The sequence below is a fragment of the Heterodontus francisci genome, unplaced genomic scaffold, assembly GCF_036365525.1.
Source record: "Heterodontus francisci isolate sHetFra1 unplaced genomic scaffold, sHetFra1.hap1 HAP1_SCAFFOLD_136, whole genome shotgun sequence".
NCBI lineage: Eukaryota > Metazoa > Chordata > Chondrichthyes > Heterodontiformes > Heterodontidae > Heterodontus > Heterodontus francisci.
This window is the reverse complement of record NW_027141926.1, coordinates 4,517,274-4,530,397: the sequence shown is the minus strand read 5'-3', so window position 1 is coordinate 4,530,397 and position 13,124 is coordinate 4,517,274.

The window sequence follows — 13,124 nt, the reverse complement described above, 5'->3', positions numbered from 1 at the left end:
CCAAACCTGAATGTTGTCCGGGTCTCGGTGCATGTGGCTCTGGATTGCTTCATTATCTGAGGCAAAATACTGTGGATGCTGGAAATCTGGAAAGCATCGAGCTGAATCACTAACTCTGTTTCTCTCTCCACAGATGCTGCCTGACCTGCTCAGTATTTAAAGCACTTTCTGCTGGGATCTCAGTTGAAGATGGCTGGGCTGAGGACACTACCCTGATAAACTCCTGCAGTGATGTCCTGGGACTGAGATGATTGACCTCTAACAACCAAAACCATCTTCCATTGTGCTCGGTATGATTCCAACCAGTGGAGAGATTTCCCCCGATTCCCACTGACTTCAGTTTTACTCGGGTTCCTCGATGTCACACTCGGTCAAACGCTGCCTTGATGTTAAGGTCAGTCTCTCTTCCCAGTAGCAGACAGGAGTGAATCGTTCCCTTTGACCCGTTGTACACTGAACAAGCTGTGTTTCTTCACAGCCTGATACAGGACTGTACACGGCCGATTAATGTAGCCCATCAAACACTCCCAGAGCAGGTTCAGCTCAGCTTAGGAACAGAGTACAGTTCCTTCAACATTCTCTCTCTGTCTCTCCCTCCTGCTATCTCTGACATTAGGAGAGAGACAGAGGGAGAGAGGGTTAGTTATGAAGGCAGAGAGAGGGCTGTAGAGAGGGACGAGGTTGGAGAGAGAGAGATTGTTGAGGTGGATGAAAAGGATAATGTAAGATATATTAATTTGATGTAATCCTTCACTGCTGTGTACACAAACATATAAGAGTTAGATATGGAGAGAAAAAAAACATCGGGAGATGGGGAAATGTAGTTGAAGTTGGGGCCCAGGCAGATACGTTTGATGATCCAGAAGGAACAGTCTCCATTTTAAACATCCAGCAAGCTATTCCACTGTGGGAGCCATCACACCCTCATGATAATGGTTGCGCAAATTTCTTGCTGGCATATTGGTTACTTTTTAAAGCTGTGATTGATAGATTCTTGTTAACCAAAGGTATTCAGAGATAAAGGGCAAAGGCAGGATATATGGTGTAAGTTACATCACAGATCAGCCAAGATCTCATTTGATGCCGGAACATGGTTGTTGGGTTAAATTGCATCTTCCTCTTCCAATATCCCCTGTGAAGTATCCTTCTATCTCTTTTAGTCACCCTGTCAGTCCATGTCTCTCTGTTTCTCTTTTTCTGTCTCGCTCTCTCTGTCTGTCGCTATCGGACAGTGTAGAGTGAGATTCACTCTGTATCCACCCCATGATGTTCCTGCCCTGGGAGTGTGTGATGGGACAGTGCAGAGGGAAATTTACTCTGTGTCAAACCCAACCTTGTGCTTGGCTTGGGAATATTTAATGGGACAGTGTAGCTGGAGATTTACTCTGTATCCCTGGAATTTTGAAGGCTCTGGTGTGATTTGATGATTGTTTTCAAGATAATAAGGGAAACTGATGGGGTAGACAGAGAGTAACAATTCCCACTGGCTGCAGAGTCTAGAACATGGGGGCATAGTCTAAAAATATAAACCTAGTCTAAAAACCTTTCAGGAGTGAAATGAAGAAACACTTCAACACACCAGGTGTGGTATCAGTTTGGAACTCTCTTCCACAAACAGCAATTGATGCTGAGACACTTGTTAATTTTTAAATCTGAGTTTGATAGATTTTTGTTAACCAAAGGTATTAAGGGACAAAGATAGGTACATGGAGTTAGATCACACATCAGCCATGAGCTCATTGAATGACAGAACAGGGTTGAGGGGCCAAATGGCCTCCTCCTCTTCCTCTGTCCTACGCCCAATATCCTGCGATCACTCTCTGTGTCTTGGTCTCTGTCTCCCTCTTTGTCTCTCTTTCTGTCTGTCTGTATGTCTCTCTCTCTCTCCTCTCATCTGTGGAAATCCACACACATCAGTCAGCCATTTTAGGTTCATTTTCAGTGGCCATTTTATGTTCCCACAACACTGGGACATTTATCGCTGTCTATCCCAAACCATCTCTCTTTGTAGTCTATTTGTGTTCTCCTCACAGCTTATTGTCCCACCTAACCTAGTATCTCTCTCCTTTGCTCCGTCTCACTCACGCACTCTCCCCCCTCTCTCTCCCCCCCCATTTCTCTCTCCCCCCATTTCTCTCTCCCCCCCCCCCCCCGCAATCTCTCTTTAAGTGTCCTGTTATCACATCCTTTATTATAGATTCGACCATTTTCCCTATGACTGATGTTAGACGAACAGGTCTTTAGTTCCCTATTTTCTCCCTCCTTCCTTTTGTAAATAGTGGGGTTACATTTGCTACCTTCTAATCTGTCTCTCTCACTCTGCCTCTCTCACACTGCCTCTGTCCTTCGCTATCTGACTTTCCCCCCTCTCTCTCTCTCTATCTATCCCTCTCTGTCTTTTTCTCTCTCTCGCTCTATCTCTCCCTCTCTCTCTCTCTACCTCTGTCCACGTCTCAATTTGTGCCTCCCTCACACCATCACTCCCTCTCTCTCTGTCTCTCTCTATCTTTCTGTCTGCCTCTCTCTCTCTCTCTGCCTCTCTCTCTCTCTGCCTCTCTCTCTCTCTCTCTCTCTGTCACTCGCTCTCTCTCTTTCGCTGCCTCTGTCCACGTCTGAGTTTGTGTCGACTCCACACCATCTCTCCCTCCCTCTCTCCCTCCCTCTCTCTCTCTCTTTCTCCCTCTCTCCCTCCCTCTCTCTCTCTGTCTCTGTCTCAGAGTTACAGCTCAGATGATTAACCTCTTTATCCATGTGTTATGAACACGGGACTTTGTCTCTCTCCCATTTTCCAGGATGTTGCCAGGACTGGAGAATTGTAGCTATGAGGATAGGCAGGGGTTGTTGTCCTTGGAACAGAGAAGGCTGAGGGGAGATCTGATTGAAATGTACAAAATGTTGAGGGTCCTGGATGGAGTGGAGGTGAAGGGCAGAGAACCATAGCAGAAAGGTCAGTGACGAGGGGGCATAGATTTAAAGTGATTGGCAGAAAAATTAGAGGGGAGTTGAGGAAAATCTTTTTCACCCAGAGGGTCGTGATGGTCTGGAACTCACTGCCTGAAAGGGTAGTTGAGGCAGAGACCCTCAACTCATTCAGAAGGAGTCTGGATCGGCACCTCAAGTGCGGTAAGCTGCAGTGCTCGGACCAAATGCTGGAAGGTGGGATTAGAATAGGTTGATCGTTTTTCGGCTGGCACAGAGAGGATGGGTGAAGTGGCCGCTTTCAGTGCCTTAAAATTTCTATGTTGCCCTCGCCAACTCGATTTTACCCTCTGTTACCCTCTGAATCTCAGTCTCTCCCTCTCTGTTACCCTCTGAATCCCAGTCTCTCCCTCTCTGTTACCCTCTGAATCCCAGTCTCTCCCTCTCTGTTACCATCTGAATCCCAGACTCTCCCTCTCTGTTACCCTCTGAATTCCAGTCTCTCCCTCTCTGTTACCCTCTGAATCCCAGTCTCTCCCTCTCTGTTACCCTCTGAATTCCAGTCTCTCCCTCTCTGTTACCCTCTGAATCCCAGTCTCTCGCTCTCTGTTACCCTCTGAATCCCAGTCTCTCCCTCTCTGTTACCCTCTGAATCCCAGTCTCTCCCTCTCCGTTACCCTCTGAATCCCATTCTCTCCCCCTCTGTTACTCTCTGAATCCCAGTCTCTCCCTCCATGTTTCCCTCTGAATCCCAGTCTCTCCCTCTCTGTTACCCTCTGAATCCCAGTCTCTCCCTCTCCGTTACCCTCTGAATCCCATTCTCTCCCCCTCTGTTACTCTCTGAATCCCAGTCTCTCCCTCCATGTTACCCTCTGAATCCCAGACTCTCCCTCTCTGTTACCGTCTGAATCCCAGTCTCTCCATCTCTGTTTCCGTCTGAATCCCAGTCTCTCCCTCTCTGTTACCCTCTGAATCCCAGCCTCTCCCTCTCTGTTACCCTCTGAATCCCAGTCTCTCCCTCTCTCTTACCCTCTGAGTCCCAGTCTCTCCCTCTCATTTACCCTCTGAGTCCCAGTCTCTCCCTCTCCGTTACCCTCTGAATCCCAGACTCTCCCTCTCTGTTACCCTCTGAGTCCCAGTCTCTCCCTCTCTCTTACCCTCTGAATCCCAGTCTCTCCCTCTCTCTTACCCTCTGAGTCCCAGTCTCTCCCTCTCTCTTACCCTCTGAATCCCAGTCTCTCCCTCTCTCTTACCCTCTGAATCCCAGTCTCTCCCTCTCTGTTAGCCTGTGAATCCCAGTCTCTCCCTCTCTGTTACCTGACCAGAGCTTTATAAATGTTCAGCACACCCTCTCGGCTTTTGTACTCACTGTATACAGTGTAAATTGTGGTATTCCCCAGGGGTTTTGATTAAGACCACTGATCTTATTGATATATGAATGACTTAGACTGGGGTAAACAGGGCATAACTTCAACATTGTGCCATCTGCAATGTAAGAAACAGTGAAGGGAATAGGAGTAGACTTCAGGAGGATAGAGGCAGTCTGGTGAAATGGTCAGACACATAGCAGGTTAACTTCAATGCTGAGAAATGTAAAATGATGCATTTTGGAAGGAAAGCTGAGGAGAAGCGATATAAACGAAATGGTACAATGTTAAAATGGGTGCAGGGACAGAGAGATCTGGGATTTCATTTGTGTCCCTTTTTACATCTAAAAGATTCAATTTGGGGCTTGGAATCTCTAAGTTGAATTTAGCTTCATCCTGAAAAGTGTTAGTAAACGTGTTGGGAAATGTGTCAAAAGCTGTTTCCATTCAGACATTCCTGCATTGTGGAAGTGTGAGTTATCTTTGCAGAGACAGGAAATAGAGTTGTTTGAATGGACCTGCAGGTTTTAGTTGATGCAATAAGGTGAGAATTTGAATTGTGTCCCTTCCAGATACACAGAATTGAAGGTATTTACAGAACACCACATGAAGTAGTTTACCAATGTCTGACAAACTTCAAAGACTTCAAACACATGGAAGAAGAGGAGAAGGGAACAATATACAAAACCTCAGTCAGTCAGACAACAGCAGGAGGAAAATGAATCTCTTTTTATGGGTTTTAATTTGAAGGCCTGAGCTGATGATTGAAAAAGTAGGAGTTCAAATCCCACGCTGGGCTGTTGTGAATTTGAATTCTATTTTTTCTTTAAAAAAACATAAATCTGGAGTTAAAAAGCCTCTAGGTTGGAATGATTCACTCCTGTCTACTAGTGCAAAGCCCGTGTGTGTCTCAGTTTTGCTGTATTTATTAACGATTTAAGATGTTGTGGTAGAATGCAACATACCCAAGTTTACCAATGACACAAAAATAGGCAGCATTGTAAGCAGTGTAGCTGGAAGCAGAACATTGCAAAGAGATATTAATATCTTAAATAAATGTGCAAAACTGCGGTAGTTAGATTTCCATGTCAGTAAAAAAGACTAGAACAGAGTACTTTATAAATGGTGAAAAGATAGAAACACTGGAGGTTCAAAGAGACTTTGGGGGGGTCCATGTCCATTTGAGTGCAGTGTAGATTTACCAGAATGATAACTGGACTCCAAGGGTTAAATTACGAGGTGATATTACACAAACTGGGAATAATTCCCTGGAATTTAGGAAGATCAAGGTAATTTGTTCAAAGGTGTTGAGATATTAAGGGGAACTGATGGGGTAGTTTGGGAGAAACTATTTCAGCAGCTTGGGAACATAGGAACAGGAGTAGGCCATTCAGCCCATCGAGCCTGCTCCGCCATTCAATACGATCATGGCTGATCATCCACTTCAATGTGTTTTTCCCAGACTGAGTTTCCACAGCCCACTGGAGTAGAGAATTCCAAAGATTCACAACACTCTGAGTAAAAATCCGCCACTCCAGGCTAAAGGTGGTAGTAGTTTGGAACGTGTCTTCTGCACGCAAACATTGATGCAAAATCAATTGTCATTTTTAAATCGAAGGTTGATCTCATCAAATTCCTTTTGAAAATTGAAATATTCTTCTTTCGCTCTCTGTCCCTGAGTCACTCTGTTTCTGTGTGTGTGTGTGTGTGTGTTTCTGTGTGTGTGTGTTTCTGTGTGTGTGTGTTTCTCTGTGTGTGTGTGTGTGTGTTTCTCTGTGTGTGTGTGTGTTTCTCTGTGTGTGTGTGTGTGTGTTTCTGTGTGTGTGTGTTTCTGTGTGTGTGTGTGTGTTTCTGTGTGTGTGTGTTTCTGTGTGTGTGTGTTTCTATGTGTGTGTGTTTCTGTGTGTCTGTGTGTGTCTATGTCTGTTTCTCTCTCCTCTCTCAGACCCTTTGTAAAGCTCCACATGCATCAGTTTGCCATTTGAAGTCAGCTGCTTTTGGTTTCACCGCATCTGCAGAGGTTGCACTTCCTTATGCAGGCTGGTAAGAAACATGTATTCCGCAGTTGGCTCCAATGTTCCCGTGAAAATTTAGATGTTGTGCGTGCCCAGTTTTTTTAACGTGAGCTGTCCCTTGAAATCTTTGAAGAATCTTTGAAGACGTGTGCTATTTATTGTGGAACAGGATCTGCGTGGGACCTTTGAGGCTGCTGCACGCAGATTTGCAGGAACATTGACCAACACTCTCCATCCCAATCTCTTCCTCTTTCTCTCTGGTACTCTCTCCCCATTGCAATCCTTCCCTCTCTCTCTTATTCTCCAAATCTATCCCTGTTCTTTCTCACTGTTACTCTCTCCATCTGGATGGAGGAGGAGAAAGAGAGGCATATACAGAGGCAGCTTTACTCTGTATCAAACCCCACAGTGTACCTGCCCCCTAGATCTAGACTTCCCCACAAGGGGAACATCCTCCCAGCATCCGCCCTGTAAAGTCCCCTCAGAATCTTGTATGTTTCAATAAGATCACCTCTCATTCTTCTAAACTCCAATGAGTATAGGCCCAACCTGTTCCACCATTCCTCAAAGATAACCCCTTCATCCCAGGAATCAGCCGAGTGAACCTTCTCTGAACTGATTCCAATACATCCAGGCCTGACCATTTATCCACTTTCAAAGTTGCCAAACACCTTCATATTTCCCCTCTCACTCTGTTTATCCCATCCAATATTTCACACTCCTCCTCTTTAACTACAATCTCTGTATCGTTCCCACTCTTTTATAAAGACGGACACAGAGAATTCATTAAGAACCATGCCCACATCTCCCACCTCCACAGGTAGGAAGAAGGAGGAGAGGCAATCTAAACTAAAGGATATAGTTATAAAGGGGCTAACATTCTCTGCCTCTTCCTTTGCTCTAATATAATCCTTGATTTCTATCATTAACAATGGTTGGAACAATTTACTGAGGTTCTGTCAAAGCTTACTCACATTCTTTATCTGTGTCTCTCTGTCCCAGAGAGATGGTGAAGAAACTATTGATGTGTTTCGTTCTGTTAAGTTTGATGTCAATGTTTCCCCAGGATGTTGACGCTGGGGGATTCAGTGATGGGATAATGCTTTGAATGCCAAGGGGAGGTGGTTGGATTCTCTCTTGTTGCAGATGGTCATTGCCTGGCACTTGTGTGACGTGAATGTTACTTGTCACTGGTCGGCCCAAACCTGAACGTTGTCCGGGTCTTGGTGCATGTGGCTCTGGATTGCTTCATTATCTGAGGCAAAATACTGTGGATGCTGGAAATCTGGAAAGCATCGAGCTGAATCACTAACTCTGTTTCTCTCTCCACAGATGCTGCCTGACCTGCTCAGTATTTAAAGCACTTTCTGCTGGGATCTCAGCTGAAGATGGTTGGGCTGAGGACACTACCCTGATAAACTCCTGCAGTGAAGGCCTGGGACTGAGATGATTGACTTCCAACAACCAAAACTATCTGCCTTTGTGCTCGGTATGATTCCAACCAGTGGAGAGATTTCCCCCGATTCCCACTGACTTCAGTTTTACTCGGGTTCCTCGATGTCACACTCGGTCAAACGCTGCCTTGATGTTAAGGTCAATCTCTCTTCCCAGTAGCAGACAGGAGTGAATCGTTCCCTTTGACCCGTTGTACACTGAACAAGCTGTGTTTCTTCACAGCCTGATACAGGACTGTACACGGCCGATTAATGTAGCCCATCAAACACTCCCAGAGCAGCTTCAGCACAGCTTAGGAACAGAGTACAGTTCCTTCAACATTCTCTCTCTGTCTCTCCCTCCTGCTATCTCTGACATTAGGAGAGACAGAGGGAGAGAGGGTTAGATATGAAGGCAGAGAGAGTGCTGTAGAGAGGGACAAATTTGGAGAGAGAGAGGTTGTTGAGGTGGATGAAAAGGATAATGTAAGATATATTAATTTGTTGTAATCCTTCACTGCTGTGTACACACACATATAAGAGATAGATATGGAGAGAAAAAAAACATCAGGAGAGGGGGAAATGTAGATGAAGTTGGGGCCCAGGCGGATACTTTTGATGATCCAGAAGGAATAGCCTCCATTTTAAACATCCAGCAAGCTATTCCACTGTGGGAGCCATCACACCCAAACAGACATAGACACACACACACACACACAGAAACACCCGCACAATGATATTGGTTGTGCAAATTTCATGCTGGCTTATTGGTTAATTTTTAAATCTGTGATTGATAGATTCTTGTTAACCAAAGGTATTAAGAGATAAGGGGCAAAGGCAGGATATATGGTGTAAGTTACATCACAGATCAGCCCTGATCTCATTGGATGCCGGAACAGGTTTGTGGGGTTGAATTGCATCTTCCTCTTCCAATATCCCCTGCGAAGTATCCTTCTTTCTCTTTTAGTCACCCTGTCAGTCTATGTTTCTGGGAGATTTCTTGTATCTTCCTCAGTGAAGACAGACACAAAGTCATCATTTATCTTCACTGCCATTTCTCTATTCCCCATTATAAATTCTCCTGACTCTGCCTGTAATGGACCCACATTTGTCTCAGCCAAACCATTCCTTTTTACGTCCCTATTGAAACTTTTACAGTCCGTTTTAATGTCTGGGGGATTCTGGGACCAGTGAGCATAGTCTGAAAATTAGAGGCCGTCCTTTCAGGAGTGAAGTTAGGAAACACGTCTACAGACTAAAGGTGGTGTTAGTTTGGAACTGTCTTCTGTAAATAACCATTGATGCAAAATCAATTGTTCACTTTTAAATCGAAGATTGGCCATCCCGAATGTCTTTTGGAAATTGAAATATTCTTCTGTCACTCTCTGTCCCTTGGGCAGTCCGTTTGTGTGTGTGTCTGTGCATGTCGGTCTGTGTGTGTGTGTCTCTGTGTGTGCCTGTGTGTTTCTCTGTGTGCCTGTGTGTTTCTCTGCGTGTGGGTGTGTGTGTGTGTGGTTCTGTGTGTTTGTTTCTCTGTGTGCATGTGTGTTTCTCTGTGTGTGTGCTTCTCTGTGTGTGGGTGTGTGTCTGGCTGTCTGTGTCTATGCCTGTTTCTCTCTCCTCTCTCAGAACCTCAGTAAAACTCCACATACATCAATTTGCTATTTTAATTTGGCTGCTTTTGGTGATACCACAACTGCAGAGGGTGCACTTCCTTCTGCAGGCTGGTAGGAAACCCATATCCCGCTCTTTAACGGCATATTCTGTCTGCTTTGTATACTAAATTGATGAATCCCTAATAATTGATCAAATCTGACATTGATTACTGTTTGAAAGTCTCCAGGTTTACTTTCCTCCCAGGGCTGATTAAAAGTTAGAGTTTCCCTCAGTGTTTTGGAAATATCAAACCCTGATCCCACACCCAGTAAAGTATTTTACATGATGGGACGCTGCAAATGTTGTTATACTCAGTGCGCACGGTCCCTTCATGTTGTAATAAGATGTTATAATCTCTATTCACATAACTCTCATCCCACAGGGGCAAAATTTCACTGGGTCAACATTCTGACCAAACACTAAAACATTACAGAAAGCGAGGCTCACAAATTCAACACAAGTTTCCTTTTCTGTGTCTCGCTGGTCTGTTCTGATTTTCTGTTGGGTGACATCAGCCTAGATTTTGTGTTCAGACCTGAACCCACAAACGTATAACTCAGAGGCAGGATTATTACCCACTGAGCTACAGCTGGCTCCAATGTTCCCGGAAAATTTAGTTGTTGTGCACGGCAATTTTTTTTTGACCCATGTGCAGTCCCTTTCTATTTTTAAGAATCTTCGAAGACGTGTGTTATTTATCACGGAACAGGACCTGCGTGGTACCTTCCAGGCTGCTGCACACAGCTTTGCAGGAACACTGACCGACACTCTCCATCCCAATCTCTTCCTCTCTGGTAATCTCTCCCCATTGCTATCCTTCCCTCTCTCTGTTCTTCTCTCTCTATATCTATCCCTGTCTTTCTCACTGTTACTCTCTCCATCTGGATGGAGGAGGAGAAAGAGAGGCATATATAGAGGCAGCTTTACTCGGTATCTAACCCCACACTGTACCTGTCCTGCGAGTGTTTTATAGAACAGAGAGGACAGAGATTTGCTCTGTAGATAACTCCATTCTGTACTTGGCTTGGCAGCATTTGAAGGGACAGTTCAGATGGAGCTTTACTCTGTATCCCTGGAATTTTGAAGTGTAAGGGGTGTTTAGTTTAGTTTAATGTAGAGATTCAGCACTGAAACAGGCCCTTCAGCCCACCGAGTCTGTGCCGACCATCAACCACCCATTAATACTAATCCTACACTAATTCCATATTCCTACCACATCCCCACCTGTCCCCATATTTCCCTACAACCTACCTATACTAGGGGCAATTGCTAATGGCCAATTTACCGATCAACCTGCAAGTCTTTGGCATGTGGGAGGAAACCGGAGCACCCGGAGAAAACCCACGCAGACCCAGGCAGAACTTGCAAACTCCACGCAGGTAGTACCCAGAATTGAACCCGGGTCACTGGAGCTGTGAGGCTGCGGTGCTAACCACTGTGCCACTGTGCTGGGTGAATTGATCAAAGTTTACAAGACAATACTGGAAACTGATGGGGTAGATAGAGAGAAACTCTTCTCACTGGTTGGAGGAGCCTCGGACGAGGGGCACAGTCGAAAAATCGAACATTAGTCGAAGACCCTTTCAAGGGTGAAATTTATTAACACTTCTACACACAAAGGATGGTGGAATTTTGGAATTGTCTTCCACAAATGATCCCTCCCTATCTCTGCAATCTCCTCCAGCTCCACAATCCACCAATATCTGCCATCCTCTAATTCTGGCCTCTTGAACATCCCCAATTTGAATCGTTCCACCATTGGTGGCCGTGCCTTCAAGCTGCCAAGGCCCCAACTCTGGAATTCCTTTCCGAAACCTCTCCATCTCACTAACTCTCTTTCCTCTTTGAAGATTCTCCCTCAAACCAACCTCTGACCAAGTTTTTGGTCATCTGGTCTAATATCTCCTGAAGTGACTCGGTGTCAAATTTTTATTTTCTTGATTCATTTGTTGGATGTGTGTGTTAGTGGCCAGGACAGCATTTATTGCCCATTCATAATTGCCCTTGAGAAGGTGGTGTTGAGCCTCCTTCTTGAACCGCTGCAGTCCATGTGGGGTAGGTACACCCACAGTGCTGTTAGGAAGGGAGATCCAGGATTTTGACCCAGTCACAGTGAAGGAGCAGTGATATAGTTCCAAGTCAGGATGGTGTGTGACTTAAGGGAAACTTGCAGATGGTGGTGTTCCCATATGTTTTTCCTGTTTGTTTGCTCTCTCTCCCCCTCATTATTTCTAGACCTCCCTGTCCTTCTGTCCCTCTCTGTCATGGGAACCTAAGAACAGAAGGAAGTGGGTGCAGGAACAGAGAGACCTGGGGATGTCTGTGCACAAATTGAAGGTGGCAGAGCTAGTTGAGAAAGTGGTTAAAAGGCATATGGGATCCTAGGCTTTGTAAATGGAGGCTGAGAGTATAAAAGCAAGGAGGTTATGATGAAGCTTTATAAAACACTGCTTCATCCTCAACTAGTATTGTGTCCAATTCTGGACACCGTACTTTCGGAAGGATGTGGGGGCTTTAGAGAGGATGCAGAAAAGATTCACGAGCAAGGTTCCAGGGATGAGGGACTTCCGTTATGTGGATAGATTGGAGAATCTGGTGTTGTTCTCCAGAGAGAAGAGAAACTTGAGATGAGATTTGATAGAGGTGTTCAAAATCATGAGGGGTCCTGACAGAGTAGATGTAGGAGTAGGAATGCAGCACATAGGACATTCCAGACCCATTTCTGTTCAGTGTTTACTTAAACAAGCGAATTGACCATTTAATATTTTTAACTTACTTAACCCTTGTGTTCCCACAAAGATCAAGCTAGTAAATTCAACAGTGGTCACTTTGACTTCATCCCATCGTGTCTTATGTACATTCTGACAGGATTGCAGGTATAACTGTAGTCATAAAATTCAGCTGAAAATTGATCAGTTACAGTGTGATTTCTGTCCATATTTACAGTACACACGGTACCTTACTGTTGTAGTAAAGTCATATAGTGTCTATTCATCCCACTGGGGCAAAATGTCACTGGCTCAACATTCTCACCAAATACTAAAGCATTCCACAATGCAAGACTCACAAATTCAACACAAGTTTCCTTTTCTGAGTCTCGCTGGTCTGTTCAGATTCTCTGAGGGATTACTGATGCTTATCCTCCACATGAGCAGTCGTCCTAATCCCGTGTGCCTGTCCTGCTCCCAAACCCGGCATCCGCTTATGTTAAGGCAAGTGATACAGGAGCGTCTCAGTGACTGAGGCAGGTGAGTCTTGAGGCTGAGCCGGGCACAGTGAGTGACCCGGGTTAATCCGACACTCGAGGGAATGTTTAAACGGAGCTTTACTCTGTATCTAAACCGTGCTGTACCTTCTGTGTGAGTGTTCGGTTGGGCAGTGCAGACGAGGAGAGTTATTCCTTCCCCATTTTAAACATGGAGAAGTGAATATCCAAGAGATTGTTTTAAATGTGATGAGGGTTTCTGCCTCTACCACGCTTTCAGGCAGTGAGTTCCAGACACCCACCAGCCACTGGGTGAAGAAACTATTGATGTGTTTTGTTCAGTTAAGTTTGATGTCAATGTTTCCCCAGGATGTTGACGCTGGGTGATTCAGCGATGGGATAATGCTTTGAATGCCAAGGGGAGGTGGTTGGATTCTCTCTTGTTGCAGATGGTCATTGCCTGGCACTTGTGTGACGTGAATGTTACTTCCCACTGGTCGGCCCAAACCTGAATGTTGTCCGGGTCTTG